This window comes from Alexandromys fortis, unplaced genomic scaffold, assembly GCF_014885135.2.
Source record: "Alexandromys fortis isolate MF-2015 unplaced genomic scaffold, M_Fortis_MF-2015_v1.1 scaffold_84, whole genome shotgun sequence".
Taxonomy (NCBI): domain Eukaryota; kingdom Metazoa; phylum Chordata; class Mammalia; order Rodentia; family Cricetidae; genus Alexandromys; species Alexandromys fortis.
The window spans coordinates 4,760,459-4,772,477 of NW_026068017.1; positions in this window are offsets into that span (position 1 = coordinate 4,760,459).

Consider the following 12,019-nt stretch of genomic DNA (forward strand, 5'->3'; position numbering starts at 1 on the left):
AATCCTGGAGAAGAGGGTCCCGTGAGACCTACAGACCCCTTGGCCATATCACTCCAAGCTGAGTGTCACCCAGAGAAAAATGTCTTTCAAAATGTACGGGTCCCCAGGTGCTTCTCCAGGACAGCCAGGCCCCATCTAACTCACCTGTGAAACACAACTACACAACCAATAAAACCAAAGCAGACAAACCCAAACTCCTGCAGAAGACAGGACCTCACAGGACAGGGACACCGGAATGTTTGCAAACACCGAGGCTCAGCTCTGATCAAGGGCTTTGCTAGTTCAATTTGTTCGTGTCCCACTAACCATGGACTGTCACAGAATCCTGTCCCACTGCCCACAGTCAACGAGACCTCACAGTCATCACCTCAGACAGGCTTCCCGACAAAACAGGAAGCAGACCAAACAAAACCTACCAAGAGATCCATCGTCACCTACAGGCTGGCCTTAAAAATGAATAGAACACTGAGAAGGGCTTACCAAGAGGTGGACTGCCACCTACAGGCTCACCTTGAATAAAACACTGAGAAGGGGTCATTGGAGGTCAGGAACAAAGAGAAGGAGGGGCTGAACACTTGGCTCTGTGGTTAAGAGCACTGACTGCTCTTCCAGAGGACCAGGATGGCTCATAACTGTGTGTAATTCCAATTCCAGGGGATCACACACCCTTTTCTGGCCACCAGGCATGCAGGCATAATATCCATATACATAAAAATTAGGTTTGGGGTTTTTGTTCTTAAAAGAGGAGGTTAGACTACCCAGGCCATTTCTGCTTCTCCAAGCCTTCCCCAAAGTGGACTGGAAAGCAGGTCCCGTTTCCAGAGAATTAGGAATATGAACACACCTCTAATGCTTTGCCCTCGAAATTACATCTTCATTCTGGATTCCCAATATTTCATATACACTCTCTGGTTCTGGTTGTTTGTTTGTTTGCCTTTGTTCTTGTTTTTTTTTTTTTTCTGGCGCAGACTCTGAACACTACTAAAGTAGCAAATGAGCCATTTTGAAGTCACCTAGTGACTCTCATCTCTTATATTACAGGCATCAAAGTTCTGGGTCTTTGGTTTCATACAATTTTATGAAACAGTACTCAAAATGTAACATTTACACTTGGGCTGCATGCTCCAGTGGTTAAGAACACTTGCTGCTCTTCCAGAAAACCCAGGTTCAATTGGTTCAGTTCCCAGCACCCATGTCAGGTGGAACCTCTTCTGGCCTTGGCAGGCATGGTACTCCTGTACACATACACACATAAATTTTATATTTATATATATTATAATATTTATATGTATACACTATGTATATAAACCCGTCATTGCGTCCAGTAGACCCAGCTTCAGAAGGGCCGTGTGGTCCACCAGACATCTTTGAACTGCTCCTTCTCCATTGATAACGCTTTGCCAAGAGTTATTTAGACTTAGGCCTCTCTTACACCGTTTTTAGTTTCTATCGATACACAAGCCCTGGGGCAGGAGAGCTGGCTCAGTGGTTAAGAGTGTGTGCTGTTCCTCCAGAGGACCTGACTTTGGTTCCCAGCATCCACACCAAGTGGCTCACAACTGCTTGCAACCCTAGCACCAAGCATATTCCATCTCTGGCTTCCACGGGCACTTGGACTCATACGCAGCATGCAGACACACATACCTGCATGTGCTTATAAAAAGTAAAAATCAAACCTTTAAAAATAAATGAACAATTCCTGATTACTTAAGCCAAGCTGGGGTGGGGGGGAGCGGGGAGGAAACTAAGTAGATTTGAGTGTGGAGCTGTTAAACGCTGCAGTTTCAGGTGAGAATTGAAATTTAGCAAGCAGTTGGGGGCACAAAAGTTGAAGCGCACTCTCCTTGGCCTTGCAGTGGGAAGAGGGAAGTCCTGTTGACTTCTTCCCTTCCTCTTTTGCCTCAGGATTCCAAGTTCTTGAAGGGGGATGTTTTACCAACCTTGAGTGCCAGGAACTTGAGTGCCCAAGATGAGGTTGCCCCCAACATTTCCCAGCCAAGGGTTGGGTTAGGTTGGGGCCGTGTGACTGAGTCTGGCCAATGGACTATGAGAGGAAGAAGTCCAGGTTGCTTCCAAGACTAGCAGTTTCTAGCTGAGGCACCTCTTTTCCATTTCGGGTCCGAGGCTGCCTTGCAGGCATGTGACGTGAACTCCAACCTTACCTCTGTCGTCGTAAGCTTGGGAGGACAAGGTTAACAGCCGTGGTGGCCAGCACGGCAGAAGTTCTCAGTGAACACATGCTGAATGCAGAAACTGATACCCAAATAGTTCCCAAATCCCTCTAGTGAGTTTCTTAAAGGCGGAACTAGAACTTATTCAACTTTAGATGCCATATGCCCAGAAACATCCAACCACTGTTTTAAATAATAATAATAAGTGGATGGATAGATGGTAAAGATGGATAGTCTCAGGGCTGGGGCTCAAGGAGAACACTGAGATTGTCCCTTTGGGTAAGATCTTTGTTAGGAGAATTCTTAATGGTTTGGACAGACAGTCACAAGGTGGGGGCTATGAGGAGAGTTCAAGCCCCCATACCGTCAACAGCAAGATGGAGACTTTGATGAAAACACAGGCCCATGAGGCAGAGTGAGGGTCCCTTCCTATAGGCCTCAGGAGGAAGGGAGGGGTTTTATGCAGCCAGGCTGTCTGTGATTCCTGGGCAGTGGGGTTGGGGGAATCCCAGGTAGGAATGTACAACACTGAGAACGTACAGGAAGTGAGGAGGAGGGACATGTCCGGTTGAGGTGTACTCCTGAAATGAGAAGGGGAGGAGATAGGTCACCACTGCCGCCAACAGCCCTGGGATATCCCAGGGAGTCCGGCAACCTGAGTTCCATAAGTTTCCTTGGAGAAGTGAGAATGAAAGTACTTCTCTGGAATCTGGACCCCTGACTCTTTCCTGACTCACGGACAGGCTCTTACTAGGGGCTCGCCTTTCCTCTGTAGCAGCTGTCAGAAAGAGGCTGCAGGTGGGCGAGGCCACAAGAGTCCACACCCTCAAACCTAACCTGGGCACATGGATGAACTTGTGAGCGCTACTGTGCTCCAATAATAAATAGATTGTTTTGATGTTTGTCTTTTAAGTGTGTGTGTGTGTGTGTGTGTGTGTGTGTGTGTGTGCATTTCAAGACACAGTTTCTCTGTGTTGCCCTGGCTGTCCTGGAACTCACAGAGATCTACCGTCTCTCTGACTCCCGAGTGCTGGGATTAAAGGTGTGTGCCACCACTACCTTTAACTTATAATAAAATTATATATTTTAATTATATGTATATGCGTATATTGTTTGTACACCTAAGTGCAGTGCCCAAAGACACCAGAAGAGGGAATCAGGTCCTCAGGAGCTGGAGTTATAGTATTGGCTTGTAGCCCCCAGACCTAGGTCCTATAGAAGAGCAGCAAGTGCCATTGCTCTAGCCCCTCAGCATATATCTTTTGGGATGAACTATCATGTACGAGAAGGAAAGAATCCAGTGTGTCTCGGCTGTAGGAATCCAGGCAGGCAGTGTCCACCCAAGCTTGAAGAAGCTGCCCCTGCCTTCAGTGCAGGCCCTGTGAGGCTGTGGGCCCTGTTACAACAGCAGTGGAGGAATAAACAAAAACAAAAACAAAAACCTGGCTTTGTCTCAGCTGTTTTCAAAAACCACTCATTTTGGAGAACACATAGCTTAGCAACACATTAGTAGTCTCCCACTAGCTTGCTGTGGACTTCTCCTTTGCCACGTGTGCTATCAGAGAAGAGGGAATGGCACCTGAGAAGATGTTCCCATCAAATTGGCCTGTAGGCAAGTCTGTGTGCATTTTCTTGCTTAGCAACTGATGTGGGAGGGCCAGGTCCACTCCTGGCAGCAGCATCCCTGGTCCTGGGTGGTACAAGAAACGCAGCTGAAGGACTAGAGAGTTGGCTAAGTGGTTAGAAGTACTTATTGCTCTTGAAAACGCCTGGGGTCTGAGTCCTAGCACCCAGGTGGTGGCTCACACCTTTCTGTAACTCTAGTCCCAGGGGATTCAACGCCCTATTCTGACCTCAGCAGGCACCGGTCACACATGTGGTGCACAAACATACATGCAGGGAAAAGACACAAACAAATGAATTGTTTGGAGGGTGAGCTGAATGGGAACCCGGAGAATACGCAGCATTCCTCCCTGGTCTCTTCTTCAGTCCTTGCCTCCGCATTCCTGCCTGAGTTCCTGTCCTGGCTTACCTCGGTGACGGGCTGTAATGTGGAAATGTAAGATAAAAAACACTTCCCTTCCTGAGTTGCTTTTTAGTGTGGCATTGTTCACAGCAACAGAAAGCAGGTGAGGGTACCGCGGAAATTGTAGGCTAAACTATCTTCCAGGGACCCAGCAGCCACTCCAGCTGCCGGTAGTGAAACTCTCTTTGGCCCTTTATTTACATCTGCTCAGTGGGTGACTGAACAGGTGAGACGGGTTAGCACCTCTGCCTTCATACTGTGTGATCCTTCTTTGTTGTCTTAACCTACACTCAGATTCCAGCCAATTCTGAGTATACACACAATGATCATTTGAGAAATGTTTGCCCAAGACAAATTTGGGCGAAGCTTGACCTAACTCGGTCTTATCTCTCTCTTCCCGGGTCAAGGCTGACAAAGCACCCCATCCACCAGCGCCAAGAAAGGAAACAAGAGACCGTGGGAAGGAGCAAAATGAGATGGTACCCAAGTTCCCGGGAGATCCGCACCTAGCTCCAGGAAGTACGGGAATACTCCTGGTCTTTGTTAGCCTTTTCTCTCACGTCATTCCCCACCCCATGGCCATGAGACAATTTCTCTGCAGTTCAGAGTCTTTAGATTTACATTTTTCTCTTATTTACACTTATATGCCACAAATGTGCTTGCTTACCAGACCAGAAGGGTGCCAGGTCCTCTGAGACTGCAGCTATGAGCAGTGGTGAGCCTCCTGTGTGCTGGGAACTGCACTCAGGTCCTCTGGAGGAACACTAGGTGCTCTTAACCACTGAGCCATCTCTCAAGAGTCTGTCTGGAAGAAAAAGTTTCCATTTCTCCATTCTTTGGTCATTCAAAAAAGTCTTTCTTTTCTCATTTTTTTCTTAGACATTGATTTCTCCATGGTATGAATTTCTGGACCTGAGTTCAGTCACACTAAATCGCTTACAAACACACACACACACACACACACACACACACACACACACCACAACATAGCTAGTCCTTGGGCTCTTGGCCGTGGGAGAAGCGAAGGTTGTTACAGCCAACATTTGCCCAAGGAAATGATGAGTTAACTTTTCAAATTAGTGGGCCCACGGGAACAAAGATATTCTAAAGAGACTTGTGCCCTCCTTTTGACTGTCAGACAACTGAAATAATGGTACCAAAGGAATTTCAGATTCCCCAGGAATCTCACGCTGGGAGAAGGAAAGGGCTGGAAACTTGGTGCAGCCAGAAGAGGAACTTGTCTACCAGGAAGAGATTCACACAGTCTGACAGATTGTCAGACCACCTTGCAAGAAAGACGGAGCTGAGACAATGAAGGCTAGAAGGACCACTGGACCAGGACTGCACAGGTCTGCTGCTCCTTGCCCTCCGTTTAAACCTAAACCTCTGTCAGGACGCCAAAGATGGAGCAGTGCACGACCCATTCATTCGTTCTCTTCCCGACATGCCACAGTGGAGATGTAAATCACCCCCTCCCCGAGATCATTTACTTCATTGTATAAGACAGGGTCTCTCTATGTAGCCCTGGCTGTCCAGCACTTACAGTGTAGACCAGTGTCTGCCTCCAGAGGGCTGGACTTAAAGGCATGCGCATGCGCCACCACGCCCAGCTCTTTCTGGGGCTTTTAAGCAGTACTGCAGAACAAACTAGGGCATGCTAAGTGTAGGAAATGGGTCTGGGATCACACACACACACACACACACACACACACACACACACACACGACCATACACTCCAAAGTATTTCAGCAATGTAAAAGGTTTGACTTCTGAAGAAGGGCACAAGCGAGCAAGTACTCCCAGTGGGGTCTCACCAGCCTCTTCTCTCTAAGGCGACAGGGATTTTTGTACCCACGCTGAGTGCCAGAGTATGGCCTGCCTCCTATTCCTACATGACTGGCTAATTTAACACAGTGTTGTTGATCAATAGGAACGCAGCTTTCGAGCACAGTGTACAGTCTTGAACACATATTTTGGCTTCAGGAAAATGCTGTCGCGGGAGGATTTTCACTGTGGCGTTTTTTTTACTGTTTTCTTTCAGTGTGGCGCGACTCTCTTCTTAACTGCTCATAGAAAATTCCGTCTGTTTCTTTCACATTCCCCGCACTGAGCAAGCACTTTTCCAATTTAGCTCTTCCCTGGCCCAACAGAGCTCTTTCCCCATTTTTAAAAAAATATTTCTTTTCTCTTTAATTGAAGACAGGAGATCAGGCCCACTTTTTGGGACTTCCAGGACTTCGGTCAGCTCTCTAGCAATAGTGAACAGAAAGGGGAAGACTCATCCACAAGATTCTCGAATCAGGAAGTCTGACGAGGGGAGCGGTTAGGTGCAGAAGCCAACCATACGCTCCTTGCCGCCCCAGGAGGCAGTGGGTGCAGCACTGATGAAAAAAGGTCAGGCTGGTGGGCACAATGCGGCCACACCTCCTCTGCTCTGCCCTGCTCCAGGAGAGAGGAGAGTGGGGGCCGGGAGGGTGCTCACAGTATATGGACGCTTTTCCCCTGGGTGAGGTATCAAGCCAGAGAGAATCGCTACAGTAGCTTGTCACCCTGACAGACCATGGCAGGCTGCCTGTCCTCTCTTTTTATATCAGGCTCCACTAACAGTTGCCTTGGCCACCGACCTTCAGCTGTGAACAGGAGGTGACACTTTCTGCAAGATGCCGAAAGGCAGACCTCAGTTTATTCGCCGGAGCGCGTTCCGCGCTAGGCCGGCAGTTCGGATCAGCATGTTGCCAGAGAACACCAGCTGCCTCTGGATCGCACCGCAGCTGACTCGAGAACAAGAAGTGGCTAAGGGAGGAAAAATGGATATTTCCCTCACGAGGGGCAACAAAGTGCCATGTAAACCAGTGTGTGGAGGAAGCCTGGGGGAACGACCAGTAAAAAGAATTTACTGACACTTTGAGAGACTCTGTTCAAGTGAGCAAGAGAGCAAAGGCAAGTTCCCAGAGAAGGGACGGGGACGGGACGAGCCACAGCTGTGTTAAAGATTCTACGAGGCTGATTGGTTGATTGGCACTTCTGTGGCAGGCAGGGGTTTAGGAGTAAGAAGTACTTCCTGTTACTGTAGAGGCGCCAAGTTCACTTCCAGGATGGGTAGCTCATGACTCTGGTTTCAGAGGATCTGACTCCCTCTTTTGACCTCTATGGGTACCCACAGAGCCATATCCTTAATAAAAACAATCTTTTTAAAATTTTAAGAAAGGGGGCTGGAGAGATGGCTCAGAGGTTAAGCACATTGACTGCTCTTCCAGAGGTCCTGAGTTCAATTACCAGCAACCACATGATGGCTCACAACCATCTGTAATGAGATCTGGTGCCCTCTTTTGGCATAGAGGTGTACATGCAGGAGGAACATTGTATACATAACAAATCTTTTTTAAAAAATTAAGAAAGAAATATTAAGTCTACGTCAGCAACCTTCACAGCAAATGTAGGAATCTTGTTTGTCAAACAATGAGAAGCTTCAGCCAGACTCCAGGGTGTCAGGTTCCTTTTCCTGTCCATTCCCCCATAATTTCCCTCTTTCTATCCTGTCCTTAAGACCACTGAAGAACTTTCCCCAGACCCCCAAACTCACAAATTAAGAGGACAACTGCGTGTGTGTGTGTGTGTGTGTGTGTGTGTGTGTTTGTCTCCACCCCGTATGTCTACTGCTGGTGAGGCCAGAGGAAGGTATCAGATCCCCTGGAACTGGAGTTACAGGTAGTTGTGAGCAGCCATGGAGGTGGTGCTGGGAATCAAACCCCTGACCTATAGAAGAGCAGCAGTGGGGTTGGAGAGATGGCTCAGAGGTTAAGAGCATTGCCTGCTCTTCCAAAGGTCCTGAGTTCAATTCCCAGCACCACATGGTGGCTCACAGCCATCTGTAATGGAGTCTGGTGCCCTCTTCTGGCCTGCAGGCATACACACATATTATGTATACATAATAAATAAATATTAAAAAAAAAAAAAAGAGCAGCAGTGCTGTTAACTGCTGAACCGGTCTCTCCAGCCCCAGCTCGTCCTAAGGACATCTGTTTTTAGGGAAATGTGGCATTGTTTATCTTTGCTGCTCATTATCAATAAAGACTTCAGACTCTGTGAAGCTCCTGTAAGACGGGTCCTTCAGAAAGTCAGTAAAACAGACAACTCAGTTGTCTAGTGTCCAGGAAGGCAGTGATGATTAGTTGTGTTTGTAAACCCAGTAATTTGGTTGTTTGTTTTCTGCTTTTCTAGACAGGGTTTCTCTGTGTAGCTCTGACTGTCCTGGAACTCACTCTATACACCAGGCTGGCCTCGAACTCAGAGATCCTCCTGCCTCTGCCTCCCGAGTGCTGGGATTAAAGTTGTGCACCATCATGCTGAGCTTTCTGATGAACTTCTTATCCCCCAACGACTGGTCTGAGCACCCCACTAATACCTGAGACTTTTCATCTTCCTTTGTTGCTGCCTTGTTTTTCAGGCAGATTGAGGCTGAAGTTGGAGCTCACAGACTGGCCCCCAACATTCCTGGAACCCTCCTGTCTCCACTCACAAGCACACACTATACCAGGCTTTGGATGTGGGTCTGGGGATAGAAACTCAAGCCCTGTGCTTACACAGCAAGCACCTTGCCAACTGTGCCAACTCTTCAACTTGCATTTAATTTTTTGAGAATTATTCTTTAATCGGTTGGAGGGAGGGGTCCACGTGCCACCTAGATAGTGATCTGGGGCCTCCTCTCTTCGGTGTCCTCCTGTTAGCTTCCTCCCTGTCTTTGCATCCCACTACACCACCCTACCCCATCCAGGCGGCACTTCCTACCCAGGAGCCCCAAACTTGAAAATGCCTGAGGCCTGGGACAGGGACAAAAACTGGCAGGGAGTGACTCAGTGTCTGCTGCTCCAAGTGGTTCACAGAGACTCTGCCTACCAGGCTGGGGGTTCATAAGATGGCAACAAAGAGGAGGCCCCAATTTGGGTGGCAGGGGAGCCAATCAGAGCCAGCTGGACAGGGACCACAGAGCATCCTTGAAGCAGAAAAGAAACCCAATCCTCCCTAGGCCCAAAGAGACAAGCCCAGAATGTCAAGGTGGCAGCCAGAAAGAGCTAAGGTTAGCTGAGGGCTTGGGGTTGAGCTATAGATAATAGACATCTCGAGATCCCACCCACAATCCCTCATGCCCTGGAGCAAGAGGAGGATTTGGGAATGGGGCTGGCACAACACCTTTGGATAGATACACCTCCGCAGGGCACAGAGTCGAAGTCAACTAAGTGCACAGGTTTCTCCAGAACCACCTGCCCTGTCACCTCAAATACTCTCAAGGCCCCCACAATGTGAGTTCCTTCCAGACCCAACCCTGCCTGGGCTCCTGAGACACTCACCTATACACCTGAACCACCAGCCAAGGACAAGTACCAGGTGGGTGTGGCCACCAGCTCCTGCCAGGGCTTGGGTACCCAGGACAAAGGTGTCTCCCACAGTCCCCATCCTTCAGCTGCTGAACAACTGCAGAAAAGACTTAATCTGTGTAAGGAGAATGCAAGAGCCCCTGGGCCTACTTACCTCAGCTCACCGTCCATTCTGTCGTCTACTGCCCCCAGGAGGAGGACTTAGAGGTGACCCATCACCAGGAAGAACCATGAGAGGCTGTCACGTGTACACGCACATAGGGCCCCTATCTCCAAGGGACAAGACCCCAAACTATCTTTGGTTCCAGCTGGGACCCCAGATCTCCTATTAGGCTGCTTCTAGTGGTTTGAGGAGGAGGGGACTTGATGATGGGGAAAGGGGACAGATGAGGGGGCAGGGCCTGGGCCCTGTCTGAGAGGCAAAGTAGGCCAGAATTACCACGGGTCTGTCTGACCACATACTTGAGGGTATTATGGGGAGCAGAAAGGAAGATACAGACAGGGGTGGGAAGTGATTTGGGGGTTTGGACAGGAGGTGTTCGGGGTTGAACTCTAAGCACCCACATGGCTGCTCACAACTGTCTATAGTAACAGTCCTGGAATACTCACCTCACAAGGTTTGGGGGGACTGAGGGGAGTCGGGGAAGGTAAGGAGTGGATACAGCACCTCTCATTCTGTTCTTCCAAAAGTCATCTGACGGGGCAGCGACTCTGCTCTGTGCCTACTGTAGCCCACGAGCTAACAAAAGGCGGCAGGAATATTGGTGAGCTGTTTGGGAAGCTGCTGGTCCCTAGAGTCCTCAGCCCATGCTCAGCCTGCTCAGTTCTCCAGAAACAAACAAACTCTCTTACAGTTGCCCTATGAAGTCAACAGAACCTGAGGTCTGGCCAAGAACAGCACCCCAGATATCCTGGAAGACACCAGTCCAAGCCCCAGGTCCTGAAGCCCCAGGTCCTGAAGCCCCAGGTCCCTACCCAGCCAGACTCAGGCTCTTTTCTCCGTCTCTGTCCCCGGCCAGGCAAGTATTCCCCGAGGCCGCTCCATGTCTGTGTGCAGAAGTCAAGGAGAGAGTTATGATAGAACTGCCAAAGACCTCAGCAGGGTGGGCAGTGCTATCCGACCCAAACCTTTACATCAAGACGCAGGCCAAAGACCACAACATAAAACAAGTAGCAAAAAATCCAAACTAGGAGCTGCAACATTGGCAGCAGCTGTGGCTGTCCTGGGCATGTGCTGTCTTCTACCATCTGCCAGCGCCCATGGCCCTGACTTGCTGACCTGGGGAGATGCAACACACAGACACACACACATAGATACACACACAGATACACAGATACACACACACACAGACACACACACAGATACACACACACAGACACACACACACAGATACACACACACAGATACACGGACACACACACAGACACACACACACAGATACACACACACAGATACACAGACACACACACAGACACAGATACACACACAGATACACACACACAGACACACACACATAGATACACACACACACAGATACACACACACACGTGCACATGCACACACACTTTCACCACATACCTAATCACACAGAAGGAAGCCCACGACAGACCAAAGAACAGAAACCACCAAAGTCAAAGTCCAGCTTGGCAAACCAGTGAGTTTTACTGGGGTTACTTACAGGAGCAGAAGTGACTCAAAGACACTTTGTCACCAAAGCCCACTGCAGCATGGGAAACATAAAAACTGGGATCCTGAAACACACTGCACAGACTGCAGGCAGCTCTATGGGTTGGAGAGCACCCTTTCCAGACAGCTCCTCTGCGCTCTGCTCTTTCCATGTGGCTGGGCTTACTGGAAAGTCCTCTTCCCAGTTAGGCTTCTCTGCGAGTGACTAGCTGGCCTCTTTATTGCTTGTATACTTTGAGGGGTGGGAAGGGCCTGGAGGATCTGGTGGGTTTCAGGGACTTCCTGAAGCCATTTTGAGTTGTTTACTTTCTATCCTGATGTGGAATTTCTAATGTGGAATGTTTCAGTCTTGGAGGAAACTGTTAAACACCCCTGCAGATTCCAGTTCCCCAGGACAGCCTCCTGTCAGGCCTCAGCTGGGTTCTCTCCACCCGGCTGCCTTCCGTGACCCCAGCTGCACTGGCCTCATCTGATCTTACTTGGTCATAGTCCCTTGTTCGGTGGCCAGATGAATCAGTATCTCACCTAGGGTGGTAAACAGCATCCCAGGAGGGGACTATGCACAGGCTCCAGTGTGAAAGGACCAAGTCAATGTCAAAACCAGCTGCTCAGCCTTCTCTGAGTCTCAATTTCAGTTTTCTGAGACTGAATAGCAGTTTCTGAGGAAGAGCCATGAATAAAGGACAATCAGTCTCCAACACCCCCAACAGCAGCTCAAAGATAGGATCTGTCCCAGGCCTCCAAAAAAAAAAAAAAAAAA